Source organism: Ptychodera flava, chromosome 6 (genome assembly GCF_041260155.1).
Source record: "Ptychodera flava strain L36383 chromosome 6, AS_Pfla_20210202, whole genome shotgun sequence".
In the NCBI taxonomy this organism is placed as follows: domain Eukaryota; kingdom Metazoa; phylum Hemichordata; class Enteropneusta; family Ptychoderidae; genus Ptychodera; species Ptychodera flava.
The window spans coordinates 13,948,861-13,963,685 of NC_091933.1; the positions used below are offsets into that span (position 1 = coordinate 13,948,861).

At 38.3% G+C, this 14,825-nt stretch overlaps 1 long non-coding RNA gene across 2 annotated transcripts in view; it reads right to left on the reverse strand.

The window, feature by feature from the left end:
* Positions 1-14,825, reverse strand: part of LOC139134903 (uncharacterized) — a 29,171-nt gene that overhangs the window by 2,070 nt on the left and 12,276 nt on the right. Inside the window, exons 3-4 of one of the 2 annotated variants that reach the window (XR_011552899.1) lie at positions 8,883-9,072; positions 47-131 (exon numbers count right to left, since the gene is read on the reverse strand). This is a non-coding gene — a long non-coding RNA (uncharacterized lncRNA). Of the gene's footprint in view, positions 1-46; positions 132-4,769; positions 6,159-8,882; positions 9,073-14,825 lie in introns of those variants that run through there. The other variant, XR_011552898.1, reaches the window with a different exon arrangement.

A 14,825-nucleotide genomic window follows, 5' to 3' on the forward strand; every position in this document is an offset into this window, starting at 1 on the left:
TGAAATCGAAATAGCGCCACCGACGGCGCTGTTTCGACATACTTACCCCGGAGTTGACAGAGTGCTGCAACCGCTGTATCCCCGATAGTCAATATGATAACAATTAGACGGCCTTTCAGAGAGCCAGCAGACTGAAATATAATGTGTAGAACATGGTTAGTAACATTAACAAAGAAAGTGCGTAAATTGAAAAGATAGGAAAATACCGAAACTATCGGCCCTGGCAAAAAAACTTATGTAAATTGTTTTTGTAAACTGCCCGTAATTATTTGTACTTTAACTTCTTAGAGCGTATTGGACTATCATACTAAATGTCACCAAAGACGATGAGAATAAATTTTTACTGAAAATTCTTCCGGTGGAGTTTTGCAACCCTCATGGATAAGCTTAATCGTCCACATGTCTAAGCTTGCTTCCTCATCGCAAGAGGTACATGAATATCTCTTCATTAAATTTTTATGTATATGTGTGTATTAGTATATATTTGTGGAAAAGTTAACATACAGACGCGTTTGCTTTTCGTTCATTTAGAGGTTTTTTCGATCTAATGTTTTCGCAACAAACAATTTTTACATTTTTCATCTTACCTCGATTAAAGTGATATGAAGTTTGACGAGACAGACAGACAGACAGACAGACAGACAGACAGACAGACAGACAGACAGACAGACAGACGATGAAAAGGGGAAGATAGCAAACATACAGACAAAACAAAGCATCGACATGGTACATAGAGAAAGACAGAAGTCAGAGAAGAGTCATTATATTCTTACAAAGAATGAAATCTAAAGTAATTTTGCATGCAGTATTAGAGAGTTTGGATGATTATAGTTAACATTATGTACAGTTTCTAATATTTGGATTTATCCTGTTTCTATCACTGATGATGAACTAAATATCCTATTTTTTTCCTTTCCCGTGAGGGGAGTCGTGACAATTCAAGTAATGTTCAACCGTGACTATTAGTCAGAGACGTAATGCTTCCGTAGGAACAGACAAAAATTACCTATCTGTAAGAAGAGTCGCCCATTGCATTTCTAGATCCGTTTATACAATATTTACATCTACAACTGTCAATTTAAAACCACAGCAATCTCCAAACAACCACTGGATCTGTAGTATATGTGTGTAATACTCGAAATAACACTTGACAGACACAGACAGGAGGGATAACACTTCATACGAGGCGTGACGGATTGTGATACATGCGTTTATATGAATTTAGACATATCGCGAGGGAAGTATACGAGCCATTTCTTCGATTGAAGATCTAGTTTCAGTAAATGTTTCTATTTCTGTACTTCAGCCCACAGTGTGTATAGCTGAGCATTTCAGCAGCATTTGCAACGGGCACGCATTGCTTATCAGATTCCAAGAGAATACAAGTCAATGTAGGTGCAAATGAAACATGCATCCTATGATCTAACCATGGCAAGATGAAATCTACCAATGAGAACTCAAACTCACGCGCCAAACTCCAAAAACTCAGAAGTGTTCAATATTACGTTTTACAAAGTCAGAGCAGAGTTGTTAAGTACGCTCTGCTAAACAGACGAGTAATGATGTTCTCCTTGAAAGTATCAAGACTAGGTCACTGCATGGCGTGCTTCTAGTGGGACACTTTCCAATTGAGGGGAACAGTGTGTGAGAAAGCACGACCGATACAAACTTTTCTGGTTACTCTGTGATACAGAAAGTAGAATTTTGTCATTTGTAGACCGAAGAAATCTTTGATACGTATATAGTCAGATATGTAGACAGGAATATTGTTGTTCAGGCCGTCTTAGTTGATGGATAAGATCTTATCCTGGATTCCGTAGTGTACTGGTAACCTGTGTAATTTCTTGAGAAAGGAAATTAATGTGATCCAATTTCTGGGAGCGAGACACAATTCTGGCAGCAGAATTCTGGGCACGCTGAAGCGGAATTGAAGCTGATGATAAAGCACACAGGAGTGAATTAAAGTAATCTAGTTTTGATGTGATCAGGGCATGTACTAACATCTGACAGACTTCCTTGGTTTATTTAACGGAGATAGAAGTAAATTTACCAGCATATGATGTAAAATGTGCTTATACAAAGAGTGTATAGTTTTCAGAAAAGAACAACAGAGATGTAAACGGCATACGCTGGTCTGTAATGGAAGTTACTCAAGGTAATAAGATATAGACCTTTTTCCCGATTATCCCACAATGCATTGCAGTGGCTATAACACTGTATATACACTCAAAACATACTGAACGACAAAAATTTCCCATTCCAAATAATGCCCGTGTATATTCAAACCATCAGCGACGAAAATATAGGTCAGGGTGTAATCTGCCATACGAGTGTTGAGAAATATATCCTGCGTGACCTGCGTGTACCCTGCGGCTAAAAAATTCTATGTGTAACGTACGCTTTGTACATACCCTGGCACTGCATCATGGAACCGGTAAAAGAACTATACAGTTGCGTCCCTTCGCAATTAAACAACAAGCGTCTAAATAAGTCGTGTACAGAAGAGATGTAATGGCAACACTGACTTCATTTTAAGCAGACCTGTTTTAGAAATTGCTTACGCCATATTCACATCATGGTAATACATACATATACCCCAGCAATATGTGGAAATTGACTATACTTGGCATTTGAACATGGTGTGCATCTTATGTCGACGGCGGAAAGAGACAGGAGTAATATACAAAATGAAAACCTCAAACATTATTTTTAATTATCGCTATGATCTTTACGTATATTATTTCGATACGTCACAGCAGCAATACAGTAACAGTGTTGTCATGGTAAGGTGATCTCTACCACTGAAAAGATAAACTGACGTTAAAAACAAAATCTGCAGTTGTTCGGTGTAACTGAGACCTCTTATTTTGCGGTGAAGTTAATTGAGAAGTTCTCAACTGAAGCCAAAAATTGTGTGTCCGTTACAATGACTTCAGGGAATATGCTAGGTCGGTCCGGAACCTTTTAAATTAATTTTTTTGTCTTGCGGGTGCGACTCATTAAAAACAGAAATATACGGGGAAATCATGCGCGATTTTGTTAAACTTCGAAAAAAATATAGGATCGAAATTTTAAATAAAACTGAAAACAGGCACATATTTTTTTAATTCGACCTGCGATTTTTGTGTGAAATTGTCAAACCCTTTATATTTATATTTCCCTCAAATAATATTAAATGAAAGTGTTAATATCTAATTGAAGGCGGTGGTTGCTAGCAGTACTGGGACCAACCAGCCCAGTCCCATGTGAAGGAACCCGCAGGCAGAACCCGCAGGCAGTTATCGACATGTACACATTCATGTATTTCCCAAGAGGTCACCGTGACACACATATTTACATATTCAATGTGACACAGTGTCGACATATACATTTAAAAAAAATTAACGTAATTGCAGATGTTATCAAATATAGTATTGTACAGCGGATGTTGATCGAAATAAACCCAGCCTGATAGGCTATCTATCTGTCTATGTACCTACGGTGTGTATACAGTGTATATATATATATATATATATATATATATATATATATATATATATATATATATATATATATATATATATATATGTATATAAATTTTGCAGCTTAGCGAAATTTCTCTATAACACGTGATGGTGAATTTTTATTTTAAAATACGGCGAAACTGTCAACTGAAAATTTTGACAAATTATTTTTTGTCTAACCCTAAATAGGCAGAGCTAGCTATTTTCGTGGTACAAAAATTATTTCCAAGTATACGCATGGTGGATACAAGATGCGATAGCGATAATCTACCATGTCATCAAACACTTATTGCGTTGATATCGACCTTGAGGCCCTTGGTGATTCGTGTGTGTCCGTGTATTAACATTGAAAATAGCGCCACCTTGCGGAAGAGTGCCGGTAATCGTCTGAATCACCTTGAACGCGCCTGCCCAACCCGCTCGCCCGCTGCAAATCAGGGTCACACTGTGTGTGCTTTTTTTCCTAGAATCAAGAGTCCCAGGAAGACATCAGAACAAACTTTGACCTTTCCCAGGGACGCAACTGCCATTGAAAACGAGGAATCTCTGCTGATCAGAGTTAATGATAAATGCAACATTAGAACGATAATCTAAGGAGGCGAAATTGACAATATACCTTCCATTAAATCAATTCTTCATGCTGGTTGAACAGACTGTGACAGTGTCGAAGGAGATTTGACCATCGTAATAAGACTCGCTCTATCCCAAATCAAAATGAGCAGTAAGGGTCGAGATGCCCTCATATGCGTACCCTTTTTTCAAGCAATCTTCAACGTTCGGCAACAAAACTCGTGACGCATTATACGTTCGCTATCTTGAACGATTAGTCGAGATTTACTGCGGCTCTATTGGATGAATCAAAGGCCTCATAACGTTGTAATTCCATCGATGGGGGAACATTTTCTGGCGCACATGGATATTCCCGTGCGGTTTTAGCACTATCAGTTATGAAATACAAACTAATATAAATTTCACGGGGCCATCATTAAGTGAACTCGCACAGTGGTCAGTATATATGAGATAAGAGAGAGAGAGAGAGAGAGAGAGAGAGAGAGAGAGAGAGAGAGAGAGAGAGAGGAGAGAGAGAGAGAGAGAGAGAGAGAGAGAGAGAGAGAGAGAGAGAGAGAGAGAGAGAGAGAGAGAGCGGGGGAAGGGAGAGAGAGGGATTGAGAGGTCGATATATTTCACTTATTCAATTTCACTCGGTTACACAAACATTACAAATACATCACAATTATTTAAAAAATACACAAAAACCAAGCTTCGTTAGACGTAATTTCAAAGTTTATAATTTCCATGGTTCTGTATCGAATACACATCATTCTGGACATCTTGTGGCTAACTGTCTTGTTCGACTATTACACGAAGAAACCTACAAACTGCAAAAGCTAACGCAACAATAAACGGTGAAACCCTAACGAGGTTTTGAAACAATCTCTCTGAACATCACCCTACATACAATCGATGGACATTTAGACGATGTAATGACCTTTGCTGGCTGGCAGTACGACCATTGCCTACAATGCGATCAGAATGAATTAAATAAGCATTCAAGCCGCACGGCAACTGATCTGCTTTCTTTCTGATCATTTTTGATGAATGAACGGGAAGTTGAAATCGGTTAGACTTTTATTTTGTTGGTTTTGGAATTAAGTATTGGTCAATATACTGACACGAGTGAGGGGTGTACTTTCAAGGCCGGCGAAGATATAAATCCATGATTCTAAATTGCAGATTGTTTGTATTTCCAGCGATATCAGAGAAGCTTTGAAAACAGCAAAGAATTATGAATGTGTGTGAACGAAAGGACTAAAAAATTTACAGCCAGGAATATATTTCATCATATGTAGAGTCTTTATAACGGCAGACAAACAGAAGCGCAGTGAACTTGGTTCAAAATATTCAGGTAGCTATGTGGATTACAGTATAACACTTTGATTTCTGTTCATCGATGGTTGTCAACTTGAAACCGTCAAAGGAAATTCTGGTCCATCAGTTGAGTCTATTTGCCTTTCTCTCTTATTCTCTCTCTGTGTCTCTGTTTCTGTATGTCTTTTTCTATGTATCTGTATCTTCCCTTCGTCAATTTCGATCGGTGAACTTGGAGACTACTCGGAATACATCATACAATAATGTAACTTTCATTGGACTTTTAAGTTAAAATTGATAACATGATCACAGGAGGGTGTTAGCGTAACAGATACAATAACGCTGAACGTGTCTCAATTTGCATTATTTTATTAAATGCTTCTATTTCGTTATGCAAAACTAATCATCTGTGTATATTTTTGTAAACAGTAAGCTTACATGTGAAAAACGCTGACGAACACCCGACCATCGCATTCATTCGAATTTCGTTCTTTGTGAATCATAGGCTGCACTATTATTTCATGTTTTCTTCAAAATAGAATTTTACCTATGCTGTTATTGCTGTAAATTGTGAAAGAAATATAACGAGGACGTTTTACACTCGTCTGGTATCTTCACTTTCCATGCAGGGCGCCAGGACGTGTAGTTTTGACAACGACCGTCTCCGTACTACGGCGATGTGTTCAGTTGAATGAGTTCGCCTCGTCGCGAGCAGTTTCCTCCGGCAGGCGATGATTGTAAAATCGTGCCATCTTCCATGGTTTCAATATCCAAAGATTCTCACATCTGAAATGACAAACATGTTACGAAATAAATGCGTGTTTTCAAAATCGTATGCATGAGCGCAGACGGCAGAATTTGCGAGGATGCAATCGGCCAAAAAACAAAATGGCGGATATTTGTAAACCCTTGTACATGCAAATACTTCACCTTCAATTTTCACGAATTAATAAAATATGCATTTCAAATGTCCGGTAAAACAAACAATACATTTTATCAAGAAACAGTTCGTTGATTTGTTATGGTTTTCTTGATGGTTCATACAATTCTACGACAGGTAAATGTCTTTCGCTTTTTTAAATCCGCAGAAACCATTTCGTATATCGTTGACGAGTGACATTATATGAACATAAGTTCGTTTAATCGGGTGCTTATTTTATAGATGAAACTCGGTTAATTCAAAGATACATTGTATCTGTTTCTATTGTCACCGTACAGACCAGAATATACAGTTTATAACAACAAAGTCAAGTCTTCACAGCCAGAGGACGAATGTAGTTTTTTGTTGAGCGAATATTTTCGTAACCAATAAGCGTTTCAAAACGTTCTCCATCCAAAAACACTTGTCTTGCGTTTTATTCGTTGCCTTGAACCGAAATCGTCCAGTATTCGTTTGTTTTGCACATTACTGCACATTTGACGTTTTGAGGCAAGACCAGTGTTTCCTCGTACTGGGAGTAATGGGCCGACATTAATAAGTTGCTGTAGTTATGATGACACCGGCCATAATTGCCCCGCACATATCCGAGGTCGTTGAGATTCAGTAGCCCGCGTTAGTAACAGAAGCAAAAGTCGTTTTGTGGCACAAAGTGAAATCAGAGAGCGACAGACAGACAGTGACAACATCGGGCAGTCGTCCACACTCGCCCACTTCTAGATCACCGTGAAAGAGCCTCGCGGGAGACTCCACTCTGTCCGTCGTCAGGTGACGTAGTTACCTGGCACGACGAACAGAAATGTTTCGTCGGTTGACTTATGCTTTCTGGGGGATTCTAAAAATACTACAACTCGGTGCAGATATCGCACGCTGTACTTGGCAAAATTAGAACCACTGACGTCATATCAGATACAGTGTGAATTCTAACTATTGCCAAATACAGTCAACGACACAAGGTGACGTTAACACAAAGAGCGGCTCAGAGAAAGCTATATCAATCACAATGTGTTCGTGAAATTGAGAATAAAAGCGACACTTTACGGATTCTACAAGTTTCGACGAATCATAACGAATCGTTTCTAAACTATGGCATGTAACTGATACGATAAACTTATTTTTGTTCTGAATTTAGCCAAAGAATTAGTTCAAAATATATCGATCTTCAAAGGCCATCCGTACGACTAACAATGCTACAATTCAAATTTCAATATTTTCCGCAAAAGAAACTTTTCTGAACCAATTCAACCACGGTTAAGCTTAGAAAATACCTGTGCAAGAAATCCAAGCTGAAACAGGTACATCCGAAATCGTCTCACGTTCCGCATCATAACGACAAAAAATACACGTATATGATCGCCTCCAAAGGCCACACTGGCAACATACCCAACGACTTAAATGCGATGGCGTCCCGATTCGACCAAATTATGACAACGCCAGACTGAGTAACAGACTAATGAGTTGCCCGGATGTACGATAACCACGCCCTCCTTGCCACTAGCATACTTTCGCTGACTGAAATAACAGCAAAATGTGCTAGTGCCAAAGAGGAAGTGACCGTGAACTACCTTGTGCATTAATCACCATACATTATCTCGAAAATAAGGGAGAAATTGCTCGAGTGATTAAAATTAGTATTACACTATAGATTGATGCTAAATGACATAAAAAAATATTCTACATAGATCTGTCCATGGATTGAATTAATGTACACATAAAGAAAGAAAACACTTTTTAATTGAAAAAACGTTGTGTGTAATGGTGCATTGACAGGAATCTGATTTATTATTATGCACAGGATAAACGCCGGGGAAATGATACGAGTATTGCAGGGATGTAAAGCTCTTAGCTTTGTGCATGGCACCATTGATTCCACTGGACAGAGAGCTTGATCGGCAGTGAATTCTATAGTGCCATACACAATGCAAAGCAAAGCCAAGCAAAGCCAAGCAAAGCAAAGCCACACAAAGTGGAGCAAAGCTAAACAAATTGCCGCAGGATTACACATGTCCCGGCATGCATTGTAGCAAAAATGATGGATGAAGCGAGAGCTTGGTGTGGGCTGCCAGATGACTCGTCAGGTGCTGCTAAATCTTAATATCAAAACATTTGAAGCAGAGGGACTTTAGAGAGTTCATCCATGGAAATATAAATGTATTTAAAAAACTACATGCAGGTGGAAGAGAAGTTTGACCACTGACTCACGGTGAATGTTAATTACACGATGAAACAGAGAGAGTATATTTGTGCGCTATACATCGGTCCGATGATTCGCCATCGAAATGGCTCTAAAAGCGCCCATGTGCATATTTAATACAACCACATAAAACGTAGCAAGGAAAAGATAATGACAGATACAGGAAAAATGGTCGGACAGAAAGATATATGAACAGACAGACAGACGGATGGCCAGACAGACAGATGGGCAGACAAACAGACAGTCAGGACAAATTATTGGTGATGAGAAGAGTGTGTCATTTATCCTACCATATCAACTTAATACAGACAAGAAAACATTTCAAAAATATTTGAAAGTCTGATTTTAAAGAAACTATCGATGACTTTAAATCACTTACGTCAACTTGACGACGTAAAACTGTTTTTTCCCCTCTTCTTGTGACTGCATAACAGACAGCTGCAGTTATAGTACTTAGATATTCCCGACCACCACAATATGGAACTCGGCATAATGGAATATGCATATCACAGTCTGTCATCTTAGGGAATTGATCAACATACTTTTCTGTCTCCTGAGTGCCATATGATCTGAGGAAGAAGAGAAAGAAACAACGCTGTAAGTTGGTTTGCATTAAACAGTCGATGAGTTATCAGCAGCAGTGATATCTTTAGGAAAAAAACAACACTTTTATCATGAAGCCAATGTCCCACTTACTCGTCACGAAAACGTTACTATAAATCACACTATCAACAAGACGTAAAGCATAAGATCAGGAAAAGAATGCCCTGTTATCTGAATCATTAAATTCCGACAACCGGATTAGATAATTAAATGTGTAGAATCATCACTGGTGCAAAACTACAGACATTGTAAGAGCCACAAGGGTTCTGAAAAATTGGGAAGGTTCAATTCTAAGTAACATTTCGTAAAATATTCGCCGATACCAATATTGCCAAAGACAGAAAGAAGTAACTAGAATCATGTTCGTTTTTGAATGTACTGCACTGCTTCCATTTTCTGTGTTTATTGTTTGGATACGGGTACAACATCTAGGTCTGAGTGTAAACTGTCAGTACATCCATGATGTCATTTCAACAAACCACCCAGGGTACAATTCGACTGATAAAGGCATTTGAGCATCTAAAAATAGACACCGTCTCCCGGTCACATAGCGCAAATATTGAAAAGCGAATAGGATATTTTCTCTTCGTGGATCTGGTTCAGATGAAATCTGGGCAGTAGTCCCGTATCAGTAACAGTCATTACCACTCCGTTGACAAAAAAAACCTTACATTTGTATATATTTGTGCTTTCTACAGCAATGAAGACTGAACCTGGACGCTGTGTACATGAGGTTTAACTCGCACTCAATACTTATAGTAACCCTGACAGTTTTGCAAGGGTCTGTACTATCATTCCTGAATTCTTACTACAGTTTTATTGAATATAATTCCCACCACATATAGGGGTCGTTTGGGGGGGGGGGGGTAGTCCATTTAGGTGTCTATACCCTCATAGCCATTGGGTTGTGAAACTCACATGTAACATCGCCATGATGGCAACCAAACTAAACCGCCATAGCGATGTTTCCTATTACGATTCCCTCCCATTTCCCACATGAATCGAAGTTCTGGTCAAAGTAAGGAATAATTCGCCGAGTAATCATGCGTAAATCTACACAATAATAAAATATTACAAAACAGTCACGTGGGCTGTCGAAAATCATGACAAAATTACTGGTTTGAGTGTTAGAGGTAATCCATACCGACGGCAATCATTTGAGATATATTGATTTATTGTACAATTTCAGCAAAATCGCGTTGCCCATGTTAGAAGTACCAAAAAGAAATTACGAGAATTAATTGTTTCATCTCCATTGGATAAATTGCGTCATTCAAAAAATTATTTCCGATGTAATTTATTATTACCCGATAACCATTAACGTCAGAGGTCACGGAGATCCACCGGTAGGAAGACATAGTCATTAAAGGTCAGATTCAAGCTGCAATAGTAGCCCTAGGGAACCATCTATTTTGTTTTAATTCGGGTCAATGCTAAAAATCAATAAGTACGTGAAATTTTGCTTGTCGGTCAACAGCCAGGGTAATTTTCTGTGTAATGCCTCCCGTCTGCCATTTTTCAATTTCTTATTTTTTTTGTTTGCGATGATAACTATGGAACGATGGCAATTAATCTTGCAGGGAGACAGTCTTTGTTCTATATTTATTTCTTCAGTAATACCTGAGGGATTTCCGACAAGGACAGAAGACTCATTGCTGGGCCACCTGGGATAAAATGTAACGTTACAATCATAGAAGTTTATGTTAAAAAAAAACCAAGAAAATTGGAAGATTAAGTTTTGGCAAAAAAAACCCTCTTGTTTTCGTATTAGCGTGCGATAACGTAACAGAGCATGACTTTCACAAGAAGTAAGTTTTTGAGCTTTGAATAAATTAAATGCATAGTGAGTAAAACGTTTGGGCATAATGCTTGGACATTAAGTAGATAATTTTATGTTTTGGGGTTTTTTTTAACTGTTTGATTATTTTCAAATATTGGTGTTTTATCATGCAATAACATGCGATGAGAAGCCAGCATCACTCATAGCCTCCTCTGATAATTCCGGGTAAGCTCTTAAACCTTCCGCGCTTGACTATCATGGTTTCGGTTTAATTTGGATATTTTATGCTGACAAGGCGGCAAAATTATTTTTTAAAAAGTACAAGACTACGCTGGTCACCCGATACCTTTACTTCACCACTTTCAACGTCATCCAAATTTAAATTAACAGGTAACTACAAATCAACGTAAAATGATTATGAATACTTGTCACAACGATGATGTCACAAAGTCAAGAGAAGGCAAACCAAATCAAGCCAAGATGACGGCCAAGTAAACCTGGTTAAAGGAACTTGGCATCTATTTCAAATTATTCTCTACGATTAATGAAAAAGATTAGAGTGTGAATAATTTCTTGATAAAGACAAGCAAGTATCTTTTGCCCTTATTAGATCAAAATTGGAGCAGAAAATGTCACTAATGTTCGTTCTTTTTTATTCCAATCCTGGTAGATTCTTTTAAGTGCATCGCAGATAGAATTGTTTCTGCTGCAGCATGCTTCTTCAGACAACTCGGTGATTAATATCTCATCTTACTCTTAACAAGTCGTCTGATTTGATCTCCACATGTCACTTTCAAGATGAATGCGACTCCTGGGTTTTGGTTGCCATAGCAGCAAAAACATGCCAGCATCCTCGGCTGGAACGTATACGTATACGGTAATGTTGTCGTGGTGAAGATAAGGCTATGGGGTAACGGAATACTGTCCTGTAACTGACAGTGGATAAGCGAAGAGGACGCCCTCCACGGTTTTAAGTTCAGCAAAGGGTTAATAGCTCATCGGACAGTTGTTCCCCAATATGCAGTGCGATGCGACCAAGTAATATGCATGGGAAAATAAAACATAAAAGCAAAAAATGAATTAATGTACCCGGCTTTCGTAATATCGAAGTCTGCGTTCCAGCTTTAGCTGCTTATCGATGCAAGAAGCAGCGCTTGCTCTATGGAAACGCGTGCGTTTAGGAAACCATCAACATAAAAAGGTAAACATGTGATTTTCTTGCTTAAGATACTATTCTAAAACTTTTATGCGAGAGGCGCCAGGATGCTCGATGGGCGAAACAGCTGGGCTCGTCAATTTCCCCTGTGCTTCCACGATTATAGATATTCTGAAGTGCAACTGAGCACGCATGAATGCACCAGACGATGGTTTCGAAAATCAACCGGAAGGAAAGAGGGACGGTGTAGGACCCTGCAATGCGACATGTAACACAAACCTTGGCAACATGGAAAAAATGAGAGACGAACACCGCGTTGGAATTGTGGGAAGTTGTTTACAACGTTAATATTCGCCCATTCGCTGATGAGTAACACGACTATGAAACGTAAACATCATAATTATTTGACATCAAAGGTAAATGGTAAAAAAAACTCAGGGGCACACGGCTTCCATGACCCGTTCAGAGCTTGCTTTTACATTTATTGTGTCCTCAAAAGTGACAGTGTCAGTTCAAATAAACAGTCACGGCAACTAAATGAGTATGGTTGTCCCAGTGTGGAACACAAGAGATTCTATTTGACCAGGTGAAAAGAACAATCGGCATGCCTGGGAATTTGACTCGCTTCGATTAGATCCATTTGCAGCAGGAAGAATGGTTCTTAGAACTGGGCCATACTTTTAATGTTATTAAAGGTCCTCTTAATGAGTAATTACATCTTTAACTATTGTTACGTTTGTCGACATAATATCGACCTAATCACGGGAGCTCATTTTTCAAATTTCAAAGTACTTTTTGACGTATGTTACGGTCCAGACGTCGACATGTTGGGACATTTGTGAGAGTCTCGCTCAGACGGTGAGTCTGTTGCGGAAGCAAGCTGTGCCGAGAGAACTTCAAAGTGAACTTTTACCGAATATATAAATTGCAAAATATCATTTTGACGGTTGAGGACTTTAATGTAGATCCGGTTTCTGCAAGCACCCCTAACCATATTATTCACTTATCTCACAACGACCTCGAACACAGCGCTAAGCATAACTCAAAATTTAAAATTGTAAATGCTCGACTCACGCCGACTGTCCTTTCATCCGATTGCATATATGTGTATACTTTAAATCGATAAAACATTTTGAACATGATGGGAATTTAATTTTGCTGTTAACATGAAAAATTCACAATATTTGACCAAACAAAACATCTTCCTATGGAAATTAGGGAAGATAAATTTCAAGGGGTGACACTTCGGGTCATTTTTTGCACCAGATTCTTGCAAGTGTAATGTGGTGAGGAGACAATTTTTTCAGATATGAATGGCAAATCAGTGTTTTATTCAAACTGAAATAAAATCACAGTATGATGTAAATTCGACTACGTCATTTAAGCATTGTCAGAAACAAGCATAGAGTATTCATTCAGAAGGACTTACACACAGGATTCACTTGTTGACACCTGACCGTCCATTAAAACTGGGGTTTTTTTTCATAGCATTTATTACGGAAAGGGCGACATCTGATATGATTTTAGAGTCGACATTTCTTCCTGTGAAATACGCCTACTCAACACTTTCAGATATTGTCATAATGTACAAAATCTCAGACAATTACAAAGGACAAATTACACACAGAGACACGAGGAACTTTCCTGTAACATATGTCAGGCGCGTCCCTTGAATTGTCATCCTATGCACTTGAGATGCACATTTGCATATTTTGTTTTAGGAAAATTTGAATCAGACTGAACAAATACCATTTTGAAAAAAATGCTTTCCTACTCGTAAATAGCGAATTTCAATCCCAATTTACGTTACATTGTAAAAAAAACAGTATTCGCATCGCTACTAACTTTATAAGTAACCTACTTCCAATGTCTCCGCAGCTCGAACCAGCACTGAGATTGACTTCGCAACACCGTCTTTTTATGACACTTGCAGACATACGAGTAAGTATTGCTTCTTTTCATGAAAACATACATCACCCATTATGGTTGTTAAATTTGGACACAAATGGCGGGGGGAGAGAGGGGGAGTGGCGTTTTCGAAACGGTTCGATTTTATTCCATACCTCGTTCAGGATTGACGTTAGGTATAGGCATAAATAAAGTAATGTCAAAATGTTCCAAATTTTACTTTTCATCTTTCCGTCAACATACAAGAAGACGCTGCACAAAGAAATATGAAATCTTATTATTGTGAACCGTGCATAATTTTTTTCCAGGTTTTCAGTTGCCATGCATATAACTTAATGCTCATAAAACAAACATTTTACTTTGAGACACTAGATTTGGCAAAGCTTTCACACATTGCAGAAGATGTTAGGAGAATGCTTTAACTTGGGTTTATAAATTACATGTGAAGCGTGACCTTGACATAGCGTAAGATTTATATCGTCGCAGTAAATGTGCTTTCAGTCCTGAGTCGAAGCAGAACGAGAATATTAAAGTGTTGCATTGAAGGGTATACTAGAAATGGTCTAGACAATATGAGAAATAAAAGTGGGAAACTTTTCCGTTTCCACAAGCACGCCAGGAATGAACTCAGAAAGGGATAGTCAGACAAGAAGATATGCAAAACATTAGGGATAGAATTCCGAGAACAAGAAATTCGAATATGTTACATAAGTAAAACTGAAATGATGATAAAACCATTTGATTCTGACCTTTTATCTACAACGGAATATTTTTTACAGAAAATTAGGGTAAGTGCAACTAAGTAATGGCTTCTTAATTAATACAGGGTTGGGCGGCAAAATTATTTTGAATTTAAGCATCGCATGAAACCAACA